Source organism: Hylaeus volcanicus, chromosome 6 (assembly GCF_026283585.1).
Source record: "Hylaeus volcanicus isolate JK05 chromosome 6, UHH_iyHylVolc1.0_haploid, whole genome shotgun sequence".
NCBI classification, from domain to species: Eukaryota; Metazoa; Arthropoda; class Insecta; order Hymenoptera; family Colletidae; genus Hylaeus; species Hylaeus volcanicus.
This window is the reverse complement of record NC_071981.1, coordinates 4183334-4204599: the sequence shown is the minus strand read 5'-3', so window position 1 is coordinate 4204599 and position 21266 is coordinate 4183334. Positions and strand designations below refer to the sequence as shown.

The following is a 21266-nucleotide window of genomic DNA, read 5'->3' as shown; positions in this document are numbered from 1 at the left end:
GCCGGACTTAATTAGGGGCTGCCACATAAATAACCAACGCCTCCTCCTGACGTCAAGAATACGAGATACACGGTTAATCCTAGCTGCTCGAACTTTTCGCGTCCGCCTTTAATCCTGTCGACGTAATACCGGCTAATTGTGAAATGTGTCCTGCCAGAAGACGAGAGGAAAAAGACTGCCCCTACCAGCCAACCAGGATTATCTCGAGCGACGATTTACGATGACAAATCTGCGAGGACTGTTTCGTCGACCGTGCCCGCCGCGGCGCTTCTACGGCCCTTGCTCTGCGCTCCTCGGACAACCGAGTGACACACATACCCTCGACGGTAGGGGATGTTCACGGATGCATTGAATCATCCGGCCGACGTCGAGAAAAATTCTATGCATGTTTGAGCGGGAGCGCGTTCAGAGTCGTTTCCTTGCGGATGGAAGACGAGTTGTTCTGTCAGCTGAAACAGCTTTTAAAGCTGAAGAGGACTTCGGATGTCGCAAATAAAGACCCGGTCAGCTAGATTAATCGTGGCGTTGGATGGCTAGCTTTCCGAGTTACCAGTTATCGTTGTTTATACTAGATTGTTGTAAATGTTTCCACCAACCAAGGGTAGTTTCGTGGAAATATTGCGCGATACACAAGGGACCTGAAACTAACGCGGAGCACCGGTAGCCCACAGATCTAGGTTTTCCGCGACAGTCATCGGTCTTGCGATATTTTTAATCGGACCTCGCAATGCCATCAGCGTTCCAGCTGCGCCTGTGCGGCATAATGCGCTCGATATAACCGGCGATAGTCCCCGAACACGAGCAACGACAGCGACAGCTGACAGTATCTGCGGAATGCAATTCACCAAAGACAATGCTTCGCGTTAAAACGGCCCGTACAGATAACCCGGTGGCCTGGTTGTACATAACGTGTATACGCGTACCACGTATACGGCGCCGCGTAACGACGTGGGGAATCGATATGCGCCGAGAAGAGTGCATGCCGAGACACGGTTGCACAACTACATCGTTGGCATGTTTGCCATCGCGAATAGTAACTGACGAAACTGCTGATAAAACTAGTCTAGCGCAATGGACTAAGGTAAATAATCGATTAAATAGTTGTCCAAATTGAGGACCGTTGTTGACCCTTCACCTGGCGGAAGCTCGACCTAACAAGAGACCGTACCCCATATTTAAACGGGCTTAGGTATGACGATGGACCTCGATATGCTCAAGATGGACGTGTGCAGTTTCGAATAATTCCGGTTGATAGATTGCTGACATTCACAAGTTCAGAAGGAATCGATAGTCGGGAGTAGACGGTGTTTCAAACTAAAAGTATCTAAAAAACAAATTTAATTAACCAAAGTAATTTAGAAACACCGAAACAGAGCACCGATGGAGATGCATCCATATTCAATTGTATTTTATCTTGAGGACATTAGGTACTCGTCCCAAAGGAACTCGCATCCAATTTCCTCGCCAGCGTGACGTAATATCCTGGTCTACAAGGAAATCATGACAAAGCAGGAATTTCTAATCGTCGTTGCAAAAGATTCGCATCAAAGACTCGATTAAAGGCCAGTTCCGTTACTGACGCGATATTAGGACACCTGAGTGAATCGTGTGCAATTTTCCAAGGGACATCTTGAAATCGTTTCTCCTGAGATGGTTATCGTTTGCTACGGTAGTATTCTCTAAATTTTCTTTTTCTTTTTTTTTCTTTTCAAAAGAGGAAAATTTCAGAGCGTCGAGAAACGAAGAAGGTAAACGCACAAGTGAAATCAGACTCGCTGGTTACATCCCCGGCGTTTTTCCCAAACTCGGGAAAGCATTGCGCTAGACACTCGCCGGCAAAAAGGAACCGAGAAAAACTAAATTTAAATGCTCGAGTTCATCCATGCGGACGCATGCCCTCGCGTGGCAGGTAAGAAGCGCGCGCGTCCTACGTCATGTGTACATTTCCATATGCAACAACGTACATCTCCGGCGAGAATGCCAGGCCTGTAGACACTTTGTACACAGACACGGAGCTAAAAGCGTTACGTCAAATAAGTGACACCGAGGGGAAAAAAAGGCGAAAAGAGTCCATTCTGAACGCCCAAGTGCGCGGATGCGGACAACGGGCTCGTCTACATGCGCCGAGCAACTATAATTATTCGGACACTTTGCAACTTTTACTCCGACCATGACGAGGGATGTTGCAATTAATCCACAATTGTAACAAAACATTGGTCTAGTTAGGAAGATGAAAGATGAAATTTCTTCAATGGACATACAGAGAATACTTATGGGACTGACTGTAGATTCATAATTCGATACGAATAGGGGACCTGATGTAATCTTCTTCTTTCTCGTTTTCCGATAGAGCCTGGCTATTTAACCATTTTTACCATATTCCCTGTGATGAAGCTCGAGCCAAAAAGCACTCCCGTGTGCAGCCCGATATTCGCTTGTGAATCGCAGAAACGAAGTACCTAAAGCTGAACCTCGTGCACGGATTGTTTGGATTAAACCGCTTTGAGACCCCCGTCCCTCGCACACAGCTTGTGCTTTCGCCATATACAGGGTGTCCCAAAACTCGGGGAGGAGCCGGAAATGGGGGGTAGCTGAGACGATTCTGAACAACAATTTCCTTTGCAAAAATGTCGGATGGGGCTTCGTTAAGGAGATATTAAGCGAAAACCCCGACCAATCAGAGCGCGCGTAGACCGTTGGAGCGGCCGCGGTAGCGAAGGCTACGCGCTGGTGGCCGCGCTTGCACGCGAACAAGTGACTCGACGTGCATCGAAGCATCGACCTAGCGCGTAGCCTTCGCTACCGCGGCCGCTCCAACGGTCTACGCGCGCTCTGATTGGTCGGGGTTTTCGCTTAATATCTCCTTAACGAAGCCCCATCCGACATTTTTGCAAAGGAAATTGTTGTTCAGAATCGTCTCAGCTACCCCCCATTTCCGGCTCCTCCCTGAGTTTTGGGACACCCTGTATACTTCAAAAGCACAATAGCGTTCAGCTGCAAAGTCACCGTACAATGACGCACACAGCGTGATTAATAATATGTGGGATCTACTTCAGCGGTATGTACAAAGCACGAGTCGGTGGAAAAAGAATTGAAGAAACAGGTACCCCCCGTCGACGATGCAAAATCTTCTGTTACAATGTAAAATAGCTCGGTTTCTGGAAGACATCTCCATCTGGCTCAAAGTCTCGGTTCGTGAAAGCTCGTGGATCGTCTCTTAATTTTTCACGTTGCCTCCGAAAATCCGCCAAAGCTTCTCTAGGTATCGTTCGCGAACAGAGACCCAATGACAGAGCCGCGGTGGTAATAGCCAGGCCAAGGAAAAAACAATCAAGCCATTGTCTGGAACAATTCTGCGTAGAGAGAAAAGCTCTGAAAGTTTGTGACGTGGCTGCGGCCTGTGTCGCACACGCGTTAGGGGTTGTTTAGGGGTGTCGGAGGGTCGGTGGCTGCGCGCACAGACGCTTTACATAATATCTTTGCCATTGTAAAATGCAAAGTACTGCGAGACGGAGTTCCGCTGAGCCAGCTTTTCCTTCCGCCGCGTTCGCACTCCGCGCACAGAGTGTGTGCGAAACAGGCTGAAGAGATGAGACAGAATGCCTCGAAAGCAAGTTTTTGTCTTCTCATGTAAATCGCGACAGAGACGAGACCGATTGAAGGCTTAAGCACATATTTTTGTATTCCCTTCTTAAAACGAACCGAAATCGATACCGCGGGGACGTTCAAGTTAAACGAAACGCCAAAGACAGGTTTCTCCTTCGATCTGTGCCCGGTCCGAATTCAGGTCTCCCGTATGGTCAGCGTAAAAGTGCCAAGGAAAATATGAGAAACTTTTTTCAATGACAAGACTGTCGATATTTTTGTTATATCACTTTTCATTACCGTCGGTATCAGTTTTTTTTTTCCATTGTTTTTTTCTGGTACGTCTACTACCGAGAGTCTGATGGTAAAACAAAGTTTAATGGCAGACAATCAATACAGGTTTTTAAAAAAAGTTTTTTAATATAGGTATCAATGTATAGAAATATTGGAATTCGATGTGATGCGAGGTAACCGATATTTCCTTTTTTCCAGGAATATTTACCGTTTTCTTTTATGGATTGAAATACTAAAAGTCCTGTTAACTGAAAAACGCTATTGGAAAGTGTACATATTGCTCTGCTACGGGGTGAGATCAAGCAATTTTTCAGTAAAAATTCAAGTAATGGACATGTAAGAAAACTTGGTCGAGAAACGTTTAAACGTCCGTCTAATAAAACCATCGCGATAGGATTATTTTTGGAGGAATTTTGAGTGTCGGTAACGTGCATCGACAACGCTAAATTTAACAATTTCCAGCTTTTTTCCCCGCAACGTTTTCAAATGGAGCGAGTCTCTACCAACGGTTACAAATCTAGAAAATTTACGAGATCGCATGCCAGTGGCAGATACGGATATAACTCTAGAATACTGGAAAATGTGTTCCGCCACACCGCTGATACTTGAGAACTGTGTAGAAATATTGACACAGATCGCGTAAAACTCTACTTTTGTAGCAAATATTCCTTTAGAATATCCAGAGTGTTTCACCCGACACGACTTCCTAAAATATCTCGCTTGCCCGTGACGATACGAACAAGTTTTCAACGTAAGCATTGTTTCATCACAAAAAATGAATGCTGCTAGTAACAAAAAATAATTTGTTAGCCATTTTTGTTCAGATATGAAGGAAACATTATTTCGATACCAGTGGATCCAAAGGGCCTTTTCAATTTCCCGGCGAAGAACACGCGTCGCGAATGCCATAAATTCGATGGAATTCAGGTAGCACGCTGGTTGGTAGAAGTGAAATACCAACAACGGCGTGATTTGTTTATATCGAATTCATGCGAGGCTTGGGCAAGCATAAATCCCATTTGTTGGATCTGGGGCTCGAGGACGAGTCGCACCCTGGCAAGGTATTCTCCATCGCGATCATATTTCACACTTTAGGCAACGAGTTCGAGGACATTTTCGGTCAGCGATATTCCGTGGGTCCGTTGCGCGCGTTTACCCACGCCAGTCCAAAATCTGGTCCCGAAGGAAACGTTTACAGCCAAGTTAACGACTAATCCCGGCCATAGTTATAGTCATTAGGTTCAGCTTAAAGCGACGTTATTGCTTGCATTAGTTACCAACTGCGCTACGGGTGTAACGCTCGATTCTCGTGTACCGATATTCGATTTAACTGCCGGCGATATTTGTCAAACGGGTTTTCTTGGCTTTGGGTATTTTATTCTTGGTGGATTACCGATCAAAGAATGTTGAATAGAAAGAGCTAGAGCGAAATAGAGCACAAAGCTGAGAAACCGAGTTACTTTGGACAGAAAGAAAATTATAATCAAACAACATTGGAGTCTCGACACTTTAATGGAGTGCATAGGAGAACGCTGGATGAGAATTAATTGCGCAATGGGTCTGAAAAAAGCTTCAAAGAGACGTGTGCCAATATCGACGCGAGCGAATCGATAACTGCAACTTCGAATTCAATTTTCGAAATATCCAGGCCTACTCCAGCCACGAACGCTGCGACTGTTTGCTAACAATGACCGATTATAGTGGTATTTCCATGACCAATTGTGGGTCAAAAGGTCACACTACCTCTACGTGTACACCTGATGGACAATTGTGGGCGTAACTCGCGCAACGATCATTCCAGAAAGGCGCATAAACGCCAGAGTAATTCATTTCAAATATACAAATTAGATGGAGAATAGAGGAAGACTAATGGCAATTAATGGATGTCGATTTACTGGGTAACCCTGTTTGTTTTTCAAATGGCTGCTAGCTGATCGATAAATGTATTCGTTGGTGCATTTAGACTGCTCGTTACTCGATTAGAACTTTATCCAGCGGCTGATACGTAATCCTACTCATCGACGACGCCCGAGAAGAATCCACTTACGAGCGGTCGATCGATCCACGTTTCAAAATTAACGCTAATCTAGGATCAGACCGCTTATTACGCGACTGTGGAGATTTCAAAGGAAAAATGATCGTTACGATCCTCGAATGATTTAATTGGCCGACCACGGGATATTTTGCTCGCTCGATTACATCGCTTCGCTGTAACTCCCTCAAAGTCAGCCATGCAGAGAATTAAATCAATTATTTTAGACAGGATATGTGTAACATTCTTTATGGATAGGAATTTAGGTCAAATAAACATTAAAAAGGTAAAATTTTCGCTGACACTTGAGGGCATGTTGGAAATTGAATCGCGCCAGGGAAAATAAATAAGAGACGGCAGAGGGTAGTATTATTTCAAGCCGACAATCGTGTCGATGAGTTGCTCGCGTGTAAAATTGACTTTAGCGAGAATTTGGGGTAATACCCTATCTACCGTTAATATGTCGTCGCACACGGTTCCATTCGGCCTGAAGGCGTCTTGCCGCAATGGTTGCCTCGAGAGACTGGCTATTTGTAGAATCGTATTCGTATAATATCGCATTGAATATCATCGATGCTTTATCATTTATTCCGCAATACGGCATTCGTCGGTAGAACGAAGAGTACTAAATTTAACCCCGCAATTGTGAAAAAGTAGTCAGCCAGGACACCTCCTTCGGAAATACTTTTCTTAATTTTTACTTTTCTTCAGAAATACTCGACATCGAGTCGGTAAAGCACTTTCGAAAATCGTTTGCAGCATCCAGTCAGCGGTAGGCATTCGCTTCCCACGTTCTTCTTGGCAATCGATTGACCATTAAAAAGAAGAATCGATCGATGGCTACCGATGCGAGTACAAAGACCCGCGTTGCCCGCGGGCTGCCCTGCCACCCTCGCGGTAATTGGGTTTTCGGAGTGAGTCGACATTTTCCAATGGCAACGGAAACCCATGGTTGGGTGCAACAGTTGAGATCTCAGCTGGCGAGGAATGCAGACACGGTTAGGAAGACGTCGGAAAATCGCGAGCGGCGCGCGAATATCTGCTTCCCCGCTGAGAATACTGCGCACAAAGCTACGGCACGAAAAATGTTCTGCTCTCGAATTCCGGTTGACTGATTGACACAAGAATCTTCGGAGCAGGGACCCTCTCATCGAGGGTTACTTTTAGCCTACATTCCGGCGCAGCGCGCGCCGTCGCCGCCGCGACGCTGTTGCTTTCTAACTCCTAAGCCACGAATCACTGGATTAATACGATTTCATTGTTTCTTAAATTCTCACGGCGCATTCCTTTCCGTGTCTGTTGGAGCTCACTCTGCTATCCTAAGGGCTCTGAGATCCTAAGGGCTCTCAATTATTTGCCTCGTGAACTTTCTATTTCTTCTACTTTTTTTATAACAATCGTCAGTTTATTATTCCTCGATATCGATGATGCCATATCAATAATTTAGGTGTCCGAGCTGTCCCAACCTTTCTTAACATTCTCCATTTTGACCCACTTTGTTGACCCACTGTGTCGTCATCGATTCGACGGGGTGAGGAGGGATAGGGGGTACCTAATACTCCAGGAAACTCGTCTCACCGCGAAGGCTTTTATTCTGGCGTCACTCTAGCTCTCGAGGTAAACCGGACGCCCGTTTCACCTGTCGTTTCTCTGGTTTTCGCGAGACTTGGAGCACACAGGTATCGTTGCCTCGAGCAAAACGTTGCGAGAAACCGGACACCTCGGGTAACCCGCGCACAGGCATCGGTGTTCTGGTGTCTCCTGTCTAAAACCAGAAACCGAGCTCGTCTGGAGCCAGACGTTGACCCGGTGCCCAGGCGAGGACATTACGCAAAAAATTGCCGACGAAAGAAATTCGAGAGACGGGGGACAAGGACTGAAGGTGGATAGAAATCCGGATACCAAAATAACGTAGTCAAATCCTGGCTTCCGTGCATGTAGCGCGCGCAGGTGCCGTAGAATATAAAAGGGTAGGCGAATTACCCTCAGGAAAGGTGGAACTAACATTCAATTTTATCGAAAATACGAAACAACATCGGTTCGTAGTTGTATCGAACATGGAGTTTTATGCGTGGTTTTCAATTAGAATCGCTGAGGGGATGCGTCGTTGGGTAAATCGGCAGAACCTTTCCATTCGATTCTCGGAGAATAAATCTTCCGAATGAAATTCGTACGTCTGTCTCTCTCCTAAGGTTCAAAGTGGCTGGGAGCTACATCGCAACTATAGAAACACTCGATATTCGTATCTCAGATATGCAGACGATAAATTCGCTAATTACAAGAAGCCGGGCATTAAATTCCACGCGCACGATTGAACAGGTACCGCGCGACTCGATACAACACATCGGCTGCTAATTGAACGCACCACCGGTCCGCGTAACTGTAACAACATCAACACCGGGGGAAATAGTAAGCGACGGGTAAATTAACCGGCAGGCGGTTTCCCTCGCGAGTGGGCGGGCTCATAACGACGCCCGGTAACCATCATTAACGTCCTTAATGAAAGAGGGTGAATCGCTAAATATGGATAGGACGGGAGTAGAGGATTCTAAGCGCAACGGGGAAGAATGCTGAAGATGCGAGAGGAAAGCGGCGGAGGACGGCCTCGTGGAGTGGTCTCGTGCAGTAGTGGAAAAGAGGCTTGCAAGGGCAAAGAAAAGAAGAGGGCGGAGGGAAATTTTGCGAAGAAGAGAAAGGGTTGCTCTCTGGATGCCTCCGGTTCTCCGGACTTGTCCTCGCCCTCTCCTCCCGTTTCTCCCCTTTCGGCCATCTCTGTGCTCGACCTTTCTCTTCGGCAACCTTACCCCAAAGCGCATCCTCTCTCTCTCTTGTCTCGGGGGTCAATGTCTGCTGGCGCTGCAACCTTGCCCGCCTCGTTGTTTGACGCTGCCACTCCGCAATTGGAGTCCTGCGCATGGTACTCGACGACTACCGTTGCGACCTTAAGGGGTTGCACCACCTTGACCATTTCCAACAATCTAAATTGTCTTTTTTTTTAAATGCCCAAAATGTTTGTTCAGTCCGCTACCGAAACTCTGATACGCTTATCTACCTAGTCGAATACTACAATTTATTACTCGATGAGCCACTCTCTTCGCGAGAACGAAAATGATTTTAGCTATGAAACAGCAACCTGCTCAATGCTAACCTGCCTAGTCCTGTTTGAGAGCAAGCTCCTTCAAAGTAACATACCTGATAGAGATCTCCTCAACGGTAAACTGCCAAACGACAACCTTCTTAATACTACCGCGCCTAACAAAGGCCTACTTAACAGTATCTTGTCTGCCAACAAACTCCTGTATTTGAGGTACGAATATTGAACGTTGCGTCAGTCTATAGTAGTTACCAGAGACTTCAGACAAGTACCGATAGAAAAGCATCGTCCATAGCGAGTCCACTCAGTTCTACTTTCTTGCATGAAAAGTTATTAAAAGTCTAAGAGGATTGATACAAACGAAGAGAAAGCTATCGAACGATTTGGCGACGAGACAACTGCGAGAGCAACCTAATCCAGACGTGTGTGCTCTTCCTAGATGCGAGTTTCAGACAGACTGACAGAGAAGGTTCCTGGTTCTTTCTGAAGGTCCTTCGAGAGGGTCGGGATAGTGTCATAAAGCGTAGGTCGCAGAGGCCTAAACGTTTTCCGGTTTCCTCGCGTACTGTTTGAAACGGTGTGTATGTTGTATATGTCAACACTTTGGTTGGATAGTCAAAGGTACCCTAGATTCTCCCTATGTCTCGGTATATCGGACTCCAAAAACGTAAAATTTGACGTCAGTTGTCATGCTTTGACAGATTGACAGATTCGTACCCTTTACATCTATTGAAGAAATTTGTTTAAATTAAAAGGTAGGTTTGATGTTTCCAAGTGTATGTTTGTATAAATACGTTGATGTATATGTAAATATATACCATATATAAGATTGTTTATTATTTATAATGAAAAATTCATTTGGTAATATCAAAACTATTATTTAATTTAGTCAAACTTCTTGAATAGACATAGAGGGTACGAATACTTATGTGACTGACTGTATATAGAGCGTAAATACCACTTTGTATAAAAAAAACATGTGTTTCCATGTCGAGCACTGTTTTAAGAATGGTGGCTAATGAGCGATCCGCGATGAATATTAATAAATGCTAATACGCTTTACAAGAAGTAATTTTCACCGGGCTGTTGTACGATCAGCATTCACGCTATATCGAGTGGCAAAGGAGGAGTGAGGTCTTTTCACGGCGTTCTCATGAAAATTGCTCGAGAACTTGAATCCGTAACGAAAGTTCATTCCGGTGACCGGAAACGCCGCTTCCTTTCCTCGCAAATCCGACTCTGCGTCTGGATATTTCGTTTCTAATAAACGTCACCTGTACCCCAAACCTTGGGCGCGATTTTGCCAGTCAAAGGAAACTGGAAAGCGAAAAATTCCGTTTCTCTCGCCACCGGAGAATAGTTTCCTTTATGATTCGTAAACTGAAACTGATGTCGTGGAAATCTCACAAAGGAGGAGACCGCTGTAAAGGATTGGAACCGGATGGCTTTAGTTCCGTACAAGTAAGATCTAATGAAGCAATTCAACTGTAACCACAAACCGCTTCAAAGTTTTGAGAAATACCGCGCCGGTACGGGATGGCCAGTACATTACGGACTGTAATATCAGCCATACCGATGCCGCAACTCGGCTATATTTCCCAAACTATGCTCCGTTCGACTGCACACGCGGCCCCTGTGCAAACCAGAAACATGGTCAAAACATTAGCGTTCATTGCGTCCGTTAGAACACGGTCGCAAATATTAACCTTCATAATTAGTGCTCCCGCCGAGGACAATGATAATTCATGTTAACAAACGAGCCAAACAAGTTCTTTGAACCGGACCGTTTCGCGTGTAAAGTGTTTGTCTGTTGCACGGTTCGATCGCCACTTTGCCTGTCAAAACTACCAGTGTAAACCTAATTGATTTCGCAGCGACTGATTCGTCGATAGTTGGACATTTCACCATCGATTCCTCCGCGTCCCTGTTGAACGCTAATAGTCCTAAATTACGTTTTCCTAGAAAGAGAATCTTTGCAAAATTTACATACAAAGAGATAATTCCCAGAACTTGACTATCTCAACAAATTCCACGAATGCAATCGGTGATATAGGAAACGTGAATAATAAAAACAAACAGAATCGTTCATAACATTCTACAAATGTACGTCAACCTCGCCAGTAATGACAAACACATCGGTAATAATTGTTGACAAATGTTTCTGTGTCTAGAATCAAAGTTAACCGTGACTCCCGCCCTATGTCGACTGAATTTTACCAAATCCTAACATCACCTACTTTAGACTAATAAATATTCTCAGAAAAAACAATATACATGTCGAATTGACGATCTGATCTCCGTTCCAAGAACAACATCAAATCTAACCACGATTCCTACACAATTTCGACGCTTCGATAGCTAAAACACAGCCTGATTCGTTTGTCAATTCAAAAAATATTCACAAAACACCTTATACCGTTCCCAGTTCTATTTCAAAACACAAAGCACCAACATCTGTTCACAGATGCGACGTAAACAAATACCACAAGCCAAGAATCGTTGTCGCGAGTGCGAGGAACACGGGGACGCCGAGAAAATACAGAAATTGTGGACTGAGTTGCCCGAAACAAGCTCGAGTTACCCGGGATGCTATTCAACGCGGATGTTTGCGGTCAAAAACGTAGCGCGATGCAATCTTCCGAAATATGCTGTCGCGCTTGGGCTGCTTACGCGAGATTACACGATCCCGCCTCGCGGTTCTCTTTCTTCCCCGAGAGGAGGATCGAACGAGAAGCGACTGGCGCTCTCCGAGAAAATTTCGGAGCCCACAATGGGAACGTTCAATCAGGCCACTTAATTTGCTCGGATTGATCGAGGAAACGGTGGATAGATCAACTCCAGGTCAAGGGTCTCCGCGAAGGTTAAAGTCAATCTACTAGATTAAGCGACGCGATTAAGAATGCTCCAATCTTGCCTCCATTGACTACGTTGCCACGCTTGAGAAGGTTGGGATCAACGTTTCAGGCTAACCGAAATGCAATTCTAGAAATTCTAAGCTGTTAGTCGCAGCTTGCATAGCCTATCTTGCGGTGTTATTAAATTCTTGTTCAACCTACGCCTTTGCCTAATTGCGGGAAATTTCAAACGACACTTAAACAAAGTTTACCGGTAGATAAGGCTCTCCGAGTTGACGCGAATAGAAGACACGATCGATCGGGTGGTATCGAGGATCCTGCCGCCAGTACGATCTCGACGGTGCTTTGGATCGATTCACCGAAACACTGATCTAACATTCGTCACTGTAACGTCAACGATAACACCGATGTAGCACGTACCTCGTTCGTGGAAGCCTCGCGAGCACGGTGTCGTTGCACCGCGGCCGGAAGCCGACGCCGAAAAGGAAACACCACGGCCTTCGAGGTAGGTCCTTTCACCGCGGGGATCGATGGTCACCAACAAACAAACAAAAAACCAGAACCGATGGAGGAATAGATCCGTGACACACAGCACAAGTTACGCGAGCAAGGGAGTATCCAATGATCCACCACGACAGTCCGCGATCGCGATCGCGATCGCGCGTAACCTTGGTATCGCACCACGTTTCAAAGTGTTTGTCCTGTGATTAGGTCAGTCGCGTTACATCTCGCCGGCGACACTATCCGCGCGGTTCGAAGCGACGAGGATTGAATCGCGGTTCGCCGATAACTGCCGATGACGCCGGGACGGCGACTCGGCAGGCAACGCGACCAACCCCACCGGCGGCGCAAGCGTACTACCCCAGACACACACCACCCCCCACCAATCACGGCTGTACAATGCTCGGGGAAAGGTAGTGTTCCCAACAAAGGCCGGAGTGCCTTTTCCGGCGCAGTTTTTCGAAAAGGGACGCATTCGAGAATGTATCAACGTAAAGGGGGAAGATTTAACGTTAATAATGAGTTACGATGCTCCTTTGTGCCGGCGACGACGCCGCCGGCTGAAATAGTGTTTGCCGTGTGTTCGACAGGGTGCGGCGACAACCATGCTAAACGTTTCACTGGATAATCCTTCCTTGACATCGTGGTCCAACGAATCCGCTTAAACAATAAATATACCGTGTCATCTACTAAATGTGTACGTCATCTACTTTTGATAAGAGAAACGAATTTTACGAGAAGATGAGACCGCGAACGACACAAAATAAAAAATTCCGTAGGTAAATGAAACGAACTGCATCACTGTCTAAAATTTACCTTCCTCCATCCTAGAATGGTTGATCTGGTAAAATCTGGTTGATCACTTCCGGTTCGACTTGGTCGAAGGTCGAGGCCGAATCGGTATCGGTAAGTCGCGAGGCGAAATAATAGGAACGTATGCAGGCATTATCGGAGCAATTTTCCGTGGTCGGTGCGTTGAAGTATCGTTTCTAGATGTCGTTAAGTCGAGTTATCTGCACACGAATAATTCCACACTGGCGCCAGGCGGGGGTGCAGCACTCGGTGCACTACATTTCACTATCTCCATCATAGCTCGCTGCCGTACAAACACGCTGAGCGGGAAAAGCTCCGGTGTACACGATATGTATACACACATACACCGGCGAGCATGGGTTGGGTATATCTTATGCAGCCGCTCCGTGGCCCGCCCACTATCTGGGATCGCTACTTATGGCTAGACACGATCTCCCGACGCTCCTCCATTTTTCTCCGGTAACCTTTATATCTCCTACTCTAATAAATTCTGATTTGGGTCATCGATGCGTCGATGCATTCACGGTTGCGCGTACGGTGAACGCGTTTTCGGAATGGAACTTCTGGACAAATACCGATATATCTCTACCACCCTATTAACACGTTGACTGACAAATTACTCGTGAAAATTTCTATCAGCCTGACACGTTGTTTCTATATAACTGGAACTTATTTTTGTTGAGTTTAAACTACATAGTACTTATCGTACTTATCGAAATTAATTTATTCGATTTGTTAGCGAAGAGTCCTGCCACCCATATATAGGTGACAATCAATTACACGTGGCAATCAACGTGTTGAAATCTGAGGATGGAAGGGACGAGGACATCCTAGTGTTTGCAGAGGGTAAGACAACTCGAAAATGAACTAGGAAATCTAAATATAAAATGAAAAATGGCCCGTCAATCTACAATGAAATATAAGCTAGGTGGTACGAGGTCATTGGCATCAAGTCGTTCCGGGTTGAATTTCCATTCGATAACGCAACGTTGCGTTATTTATTTATTTTACGCTGTTTCAGTTATTGCAAACAAATATCCAGCGAACTCAACGTACCCGCACAAAAGAATACGCAACGCTTTATACGTTTAAACCACTTTGTCTATTAATATGCATTCGGTGTATTATCGTAATGTATGAAATTTGAGTCGGGTATTAATCATATCCCAGAGCTTCCATAGTAATTCGCTGGTATGTACCTATGAAGCGCATTAAACGCCCCTAGTACAATAAATTCCTAATACAATCGGCGGCGTGTAACATGAACCAGTGAACCGATTAAAGTTCGTTGTATACGTGCAATATTCGCGAATTAGGACGGTTAAATGAGTGCCTCGTCAGCCTTTGCTTGATTATTAACTCGTCTAGAACGAACCGCTGGCGCGAGAGTGTGTGCAACAGTATCGTAATATTTACGGAACGAGACTGACACCATCGCGACAATGATACGAAGGCAACGGTACCGACGAATGCTTTAATCTATCAAAATAAAAAGCGCGCGATACCGTTTGTAGCTCTGACAAATTTGGTAAATTTTATTCAACCCTTCCCGTCGCCATGAATGAAGCCACTAAAAGAAATTACGAGCGAGGAGCATGTTGTTTTAACATTTATATTGCTCTACGGTAATTGTCTTTTTAACTTTCGCACGGTAGCCGAGTTCACGACTCGGCGAAGGTCCAGGAAAGGACGTTGTGCAATTTCGCGAGCGGTTTGCGAGAGCACGGAACACGTTTAAACATTTCCCGAATGGCTGACTGCGAGAGTAGCGGGAACCACTTTAGGCCGGCCGTGCGCCGTCGGCGTCGTGACGCCCTCCAATGACATATGTCATTGCTTGTACCTGCGACGCGTACGTGTCGAACGTGAGAACGTGCGGGTATCGAAAAAAGTATATTGTCCCGCGCGAACTTCCTAACGGTGAACAAGTTTCTCACGTGTTCCCGCCAGCAGGTATTCTTGTCTCCGACTCAACGGTCTAAGATAACTCGCGCTCCGTGCAACTTTCAGGTCACATGCTAATACATCGACGTTTCGCCAAATAATTTTACGTGTCTGAAACGTTAATCGAACCGAGGCAAATTGAACAAAACAGCGCGACGGCAAGTCGAGTTTCAGGACTGATAAAATTACTTTCAAGTTCCCGGGATCGCGTTGAACTCGAACCAAGTGGATTTCCATCAGGAATATATTTGTACTCGACCAAGCTATCGTGGTATAAATCAAGTAGCTCCATTCGAGCCGGATTTACCTCCCCAAACGAGAAGGCCTGGTAGGAAAAAACGACCGGAAAAAAATCGGAGGAGGGAGAAAGAGACGAAGCAGATGGGATCGATGGAATGACGACCCGTTTCCGCTAAAACGGATTTCCGCGGCATTATTTTCGCGATAGTCGCGAGCTAGTTAACTCGCCCATGTTCGCGGTAGAACGAAATGCATCCTCAAAGCGCAGAAACAAGCCTGCGGACAAGCGCAGCCAACTTCCTCCACCCGGCGCCCTCGCTGCGTCTCTTTTTCCCACCCTGTTCGGGACAAGCTGCTGATGGCAAACCTGCTCACACGACGAGGAAGAGGTGGCTCGCCGTAAATAGGAAATGGGAAAACGAAATGAACCGTGAATAATTATGTATTACTTTTAATGCTTCACGGTCCGCGAAAGGGAGATTCGGGGATACCGTGGCGGACAACTAAACAGGTTGGGAGTGATGTCGGAGTCAAAGGTGTTTCCTTCATTTTCCACGCGCTATCGTGTCGCCAGGATCAAACGATTCACCAGGGATTCGGTGCATAAAGATTTTTTCGCGGCGGAGCCGTACGATCCTTGCGTAAATTCCTCTGGAAAACGGTGCGCTCCGAAATGAAATGCCGCGTTGCTGTATCTCATTTTTTGCCGAGCTACAGAGTGGATCTACCGATATGGAGCTAGTCTACGGTACTCCGCAACGTGTAAGAGATGTCGTATCGTGTTCTATGATAGAGCCACCGTGGATATTTATATATTTTACTGTAAACTATTTATTTATATCCGAATGTATGGAAACGTGAAAGAGAATTCTAGAATAGAATGAATATAAAGACCCAAAAGGCAAACCTAATGCAACATATCTTCGTGCCTGTCGTAGATATTCCGCGGCACATTTATTATATTAGTAACTTGGGTGAATGCTTCTCGATGCAAATGAGTTAAGCACAATATGAACGCGAACGAGGACGTCGGTGTCGCACAATGGAGTCACGAGCAGCTACCAACGCGAAAGCAATTCATTTATCCGTTTTTCCGTAAAGGCAGCTCGGAGCCAAAGTTGCCAAGGAAAGAACCTCGAGCACCCTTTGCTTGTTCTCACGGTGTTCGACAAACTATCACCAAAAAAGTTTTAAAGCTGACCGAAAGTACCGACATTGGCAGACGAATGACTAGCGACTTTTCTCCTCTGGCAAACTTCTCGGCTGCTATGCATGGGAGCCCTCCGCTAATAAAACGAAAAAGTCAACTCCCTGTTTTACTGGGATATCGGCGATGATCGAATTTCTCGTCGTACCTTTGATACGAACGGAATATTCAAGCTCGATAGTTATCAGTCAGGCTATGCCTATTCAATTCTCTGTGATTCCATTACGTCCGCAGGGATATTCATTTGCTTGCTTCGTCTGGATAAGAAAAATTCGAATAACAAACAGGAGATGGAGTGCCGTTTGTCAACGAGATCACGAACTAATAATAAACGACTTGGAATGTTCAGGATCAGATTCCGAGAGAAATCGGAGAGCAGAGAAGGCCAAACGAGATTTAAAAAGTCGCCGCGTACTGACCCTACGCGACAATGCTCCTTGCCGTGGACAAATCGTCCGTGAAATGGAGAAATTCACGAGGAAACTGCGGAAAATCCACGCTTCGTACCCGGAATACCTTATGACTAGATCCTGTTAACATTCGGACGTAGACGAATACGCTCAAACAATATCTAAACGCGCCCTCCACCCTCGTATGCATCCGTCTCGAAAATTTATTTAACATTATAATAAGAGTCTAACGATGTGTTTCCAATACCCACTCGGTTACCGTAAGATCTTAGCTCGTTGGAATGAAGTTTTGGAGAAAGATGCTATCCCGGCAGTTGTGCCAGCGACAAATCAAAGATAACATCCACCGCGAGCAATCCCAGACAAAATAAGAGAGGGGGAGACTTCAATGGCAAGACGGAATTCAACGTCCACGCGGAAATACGGAGAATTCAAAGTTCGTAAACGGCGTAGGATATCCCCGTAACGGAACTTTACAAGCACGCGGACCTGAGCACATTCAATGAAACTGTACGCACGCAGGAACAAATTGCTTTTCTGCGCGCACACTTTGCGTGTGTCCGTTCATAAAACATGTATAATAAATACGGTTCCCGCGTCGCTGCGCTTGCGTGTATTCGAGACTGAACCGCGGTAGTGGGGAGCTTTTGGATCGATCCTTCAGCTTTATCTGTGCTGCTGGCCCGAGAGTAGAAGGTCCTTCATTTGTACAGGCTGGTCATCTTTTGTAAATGAATGCGGGGCATCCACTAGCGGATGGGCTTTCTTACCCCGCTTACCCTTTGTTACAGAATCCAAAGCTCGCCAGAGTCTGAAACATACCTAAAACCGTGGCGATGCTTCGGAGCTACGCGCCTCGCTTTTACGCGTTAAGGGGACTGGACAGACAAATTGCTTCAAAATTAAGCCTTCTGTGAGTAATAGTACCAAGGGAATGAAAGCGAGATCGGACGTGTCTTTTTACACGATCTTTGTAAGCATCTGATAGACTCGGAAACAATGTTTAAGCCTGAAGGCTTTCGTCACAAACGAGCAAATTAATTCTAATTCTTCCACATTCCTAATCCATCTGTTTTGCATCGAATCACCTTACGCCGTTTCAAAGGAAAAGGAATCAAAGATCGAACGAGAGACTGCGACGAACGAATATAATAAATCTCGGTAGACTCTTGCAGAAGTACTCGCGATCAGACTCGAGTTATAGAAACGAGAGGTAACTGCTATTATCGCGCCCTTTATTAGTCACGTCCTTAACATCGGGCTCGCTAATTCACAGAGACGTTCAGCGCCGAAGAGAAAGTTTCAAAGAAGTTCCTCTAACAAGCTTCGCCTAGCGTTTCCTGATTTCTTGTTTCCGCGCATTTACAAAGCTTTCTCGTGAAAGAATATTACCGTTTCAGTGTCACACCTTCCGCCTTGAAGAAGTATGTAATATCAGCGAATCACGAACAATTTAACAACCTTTAAGTATATTGAAAAACGTCTCGATGAACCGGCATCATCGTTCTTTCTCGTGCTCGTCATTTGCGACTAAAATTGCGCGATCAATCGTTATTCATAATAAACACAAGCTGCGAGTTATTAGTAAATTAATTATTTCGTTATGACGAGTGTGATCCATACTGATACTATAATAATAATAGTCAACGAAGGCACAATTGAATCGATCATACATATATTTAAATGCCTCTGAACGGAAAGGCTAGTTCGGCAACATTGATGATTTTACTCGAAATGGGAAGAAGTTGCCGCAGGGGAGTGGTATCGACACATTTTTCCAAGTTTAATAAGTTAATTTTGATCAGTAAAGAAGAAACAATCCGCGGGTATGCGTATACCACCTGTCAATCGATACAGCGAGAGTACCCTCGTTCTGAAACGTCGAACACATAATGCGACACGACTGACAAAAGAGAGGGGGGACTTTCCGTGCATCCCAACAAGTTAGTTAAATTAAATGGGGAACTTCGGTATTTCATTGCACAGGGGAAAAACGTGTATCCGCGCCATTTGCCGACAGCGTCCACGAATTGCCCGCAAAAATAGTTAGATACAATAACTGACCCAATTACGACGTATTGGACAGGCTGAAAATAATCCAGACGTCGTGTACGTGATACGTGGTCCGAATAAATCTACAGAGAGTAATTTTGATATTCGGACACTGAACAAATTTCACTCCGTCGCTTTCTAACCTTAAGGTAAGGGGATTTCTCCCCTAACCGAATCGACGCATCGGTACATTCATTGTTTAGCATAGCTGGCGCCGTACGCCGCGGCCAGCAACAACCTAAAAGTAATAACCGGCACGGCGAAATGACAAATTCGCCGCAAATATTGCAGGGGACGTCGCGTGCATCGTAAATCTTCGTTATGGCAATAATGCAGCCCAGTATAACGATTTCCAGCACGGCTCGTAAGACGTGAAAGAGTTTCGCAGTTTGCGACCGTGGAAATTCATCTATTCGAAATAAAGGCTTTAATGACCGTTTCAACGGCGAAGAATCGTGCTATAGAAACAGTCAGATTTATGCGCGCCCGCATCGTAACCATATGCAGGATGTACACGGTGTCGACCGGTTTTCTTTTAAATCCCTCGAAATTCCATTTTGTTTCGTACTCCTCAAACGTATAACACGCCACTGGAGAGACAGAACTCCCTTTTGCTTTTTCTACCATTTTTATTTTGGAGTCTGGCGTTTTGAGGAAAGCCACCGTAAACTTTGCGCACCGACCACGGCGACGAGTTGCCCAAGTTGTTACGGGGAAGAAAGTTGTTTTGCGATAACCCTGCATATAAATTGGCAACGATCTTAGCGGATGCGAGTTACTCTATCCGTAGAAGAGATTGAGAGTATCGGAGCTGAGTCTTACAACCTTGGACGATTGGCAGAAATTGGATTCGTTAAAAGTTAACACTCGAAGATTTGGATTCTTTCAAAGAATTACGGAATCAAAATTTGCGAAAAGAATAAGGGTCGAGCAATTCAGTTGAATTTTCTAGCCAGGGGCACGGTATACAATCAGGCGGATGGAAATCCGAGCTACCAAAGGGACAGCCCTCCGCTGAAATAATCTCTGGGACATCGCTCCGCAGCCATTCTTGATTTGTTTTTGCTTTGTAAACTGGGATAAAGTCTTGGGAAAGCCACCTTTGCCTTTGGAAGAAAATTACTCAGGGATTATACCTCTTCGCCCCCCTTCTACGTCCCGATGCTTTCGCTAACGATAAGGGGTAAACGTGGAATGGTACCGACTATACGGCTGAAAGTCGAAACCCTTGAAGATCCGTCCGTGTAGAACGTACATATACCGATTGTAAGCACATCTATCAATTATGCGCTATACACGCATGTACACAGAGCGATAGGGTACGGATCACGTATCGAATCGTGTGCAGTGGCAGCATTCAATCGCATACCACAGTCGCACCGATATGCCTGTGTAATCTATGCATTCTAGGATGGACACAAAGCAGACCGCATCTTTTCAGGGATAGAGGACGGTATCTCCCCGGCCAGCTGACAGACCGAGCTTCTCGTTTATTTCGCGCAGAACCTTTCGAGTATTTAGCTGACGAAGAAGCAACGAGAAGTCTCGACGGGAAACTGTCGTGCATTCATCGAAATTTAATACCGCTTTCCATTAACATCGAAACAACCCGATTCCATATTTTCCATTAAGGGTCGGCAGCCCTCCGCTCGCTACGCGTTAAATCATTATCTTCGGCTCGACTGCAATCTAATAACCAAAGTATTCGCGACAGTCGACGAAGTTCGTCGGAATTTCTTGCTACGCGCCGCCGTTAACCATTCAATTATTATCATAATTGTTCTTATTGCGCCGACGTCGTCGCACGGCAAAACAGATCCTTTCGCGAACTCGAATCTACGGCATTCCGAGCGACATCCTTTAAGGGAGAGGAGGCGGAAGGAGGGTTGCGACCAATTCCCGCGCTCAAACTTACATAACCGTGCTCAGACGCGGAACGTTTCGCGACAGTTTCTACACACAGACCCAGAGATACAGGCAACACCCTCTGTACGCGAAAGGATACAGGAAAGTCTCCTTAAATGCACAAATTTCTCTACGATAAATGCTTATTCATAACAGGGTTAATGCTATTCAATTAAAATTTTTCGACTCGGATATCCTCCGAACCATAGGTTCGCTGCATCCCCAAACGCAAAAGAAGGACTCCCTTGATAAAACCCTCGAGCAGAACGAATTTTCGAGCCAAAAGGCCGGTCGGGCATCGCACGCAAGAGAAAAGTTCCGAAACAAACTCAAT

General features: G+C 45.6%; 1 protein-coding gene across 3 annotated transcripts in view; it reads right to left on the bottom strand.

Annotated features, from left to right (window-relative positions):
* The window catches only part of LOC128878228 (uncharacterized), a 217974-nt gene that overhangs the window by 185976 nt on the left and 10732 nt on the right, over nt 1-21266 (bottom strand). For 2 of the 3 annotated variants that reach the window (XM_054126248.1, XM_054126251.1), the window contains exon 1: nt 12281-12631. The exons of the other annotated variant lie outside the window; for it this stretch is intronic. The gene's annotated coding sequence lies outside the window, so the exon portion shown is untranslated. Of the gene's footprint in view, nt 1-12280; nt 12632-21266 lie in introns of those variants that run through there. 3 annotated transcript variants of the gene reach the window in all.